Source organism: Polypterus senegalus, chromosome 2 (assembly GCF_016835505.1).
Source record: "Polypterus senegalus isolate Bchr_013 chromosome 2, ASM1683550v1, whole genome shotgun sequence".
Classification (NCBI taxonomy): domain Eukaryota; kingdom Metazoa; phylum Chordata; class Cladistia; order Polypteriformes; family Polypteridae; genus Polypterus; species Polypterus senegalus.
In genome coordinates, this window is record NC_053155.1 from 30,041,511 (window position 1) to 30,043,469 (window position 1,959).

Consider the following 1,959-nt stretch of genomic DNA (forward strand, 5'->3'; position numbering starts at 1 on the left):
TATTACTCATTTACCTGTATGTTACAAGACATTACCAAGGCTCCTTTCACTCTTAATAACCTTACAAAGCATCAGTAAAGTGCTTATTCATTCCTAAAAGACTACTAAAAAAACTTCATTGTGGAATGGTCATAGGTAGCTTAAGTGAGACATATTCCTTGTGATATTGCATATTTCAGTGTAAGATGTGTAAATCTTTCATATTTGTAAGTCACTTTACCAGTGTATCAAAGGCTCTTCAATATTCCACACTGCACAGAGATGAATATCCAGTTTACTTTGTTACTGTTATTAAGACTAAAAGAATTATTTGTTAATGTCTTATTATATAAATGTTTATGAGTAATAGATGTATTTTTGCAATACCTAAAGTGTTACCCACATTCATTAGAATTTTGAATACAGCATTTTATGTAGGTTGGCACGGTGGCACAGTGGTAACACTGCTGCCTCGCAGTAAGATGACTTCACTTCGCGGGTCCTACCTGTATGGAGTTTGCATGTTCTCCACGTGTCTGCGTGGGTTTCCTCCGGGTGCTCCGGTTTCCTCCCACAGTCCAAAGACATGCAGGTTAGGTGCATTGGAGATTCTAAATTGTTCCTAGGGTGTGTGTGTTTGTGTGCGTGTGCCCTGCAGTGGGATGGCGCCCTGCCCAGGATTTGTTCCTGCCTTGCGCCCTGTGTTGGCTGGGATTGGCTCCAGCAGACCCCCCGTGACCCTGTGTTAGGATATAGCGGGTTGGATAATGACTAACTGACTGACAATTTATGTATAAAAATAACAACTTTAAACCTGCTAAATTCTATTAACAATTTATTATCAGGAGAGATCAGTCTTTAATGGGCCCCTCGCTCACACACATACAGTGCTGCATTTGCACTCACACAGAGCCAATTAAAAATTTCAATCAACCTAACCAGAGCATCTTTGACATATGCATTGCAAATTAATTCAGGATCATAAAGGACCAGAGCCCTTCTTGACATCACTGGGCACAAGTCAGTAAACAACCATGAACATAACACAAGTCCATCACATTGGGACAGTTTAGAATTTTCAATTCACTTAACACTTGTGTTAAGGATGTGGTAAGAAAACAATGCAACAAAGAACATGAAATGAAACTACACAGAGGCAACTGTGTGGTGTGAAATTCAATACTGAGAGGCAGAAGTCTTATAAATAGTTGGAGTAAAAGGTAAAGCTTAGCCTTCAGTTGGTAAATCATTAAGTATGACTTTGTGTGTTGAAAGGCTATGGCTTCAAATGGCTTTAGCCTGTAGTGACATACTGTATTCCCATTGTACAGTAGGGATGAGGCTAAGACTGGATATTAATCTACTAAAATGCAACAATCAATCATCTATTTAATTTAATGTACATCATAATAAGCTTGCTAAAAATTAGTCCTGATATGTACTAAAGCACACACTGCAAGGAAACCATTAAGGAACTAAACATTATGGTGCTCTCAGTTCAAACTCTAGTGTATGACAAATGCAATTTACAAATATCTAAAATATGTTTACGTTAGCCTAACAAAAATAATCTTGAGCTTTTGAATATTTAACAGTTTGTTATACATTGAACATGTAAATATGTTTATTTTTCCACTTTAATTTTGTATCATTTTTAATTAAAGACCTTAAAGGAACAAAAAAAAGAGACTTGGATATGTTTGTGTTAGGGGCTTCTAAATCTTAAAGACTTACCTTTAGTACAAAACACATCTAGGAGGAAGCAGACAGTGCACAATAAATTGACGACCCTATGGAAATACAAAAATAAAAATATTAAGCCTAATGTTACACATAATCACTGTGTTTAAAAAACAGCAATGTTGAGTTTTCTACTTGGTAAATGCTATACACAGACCTGTGCTCTTAAGTCAATGGAAATTTCTTATGTAGCGCCTTTCTGTTACTTTATCACTCAGTATATGTGTTTGTATGTGTATT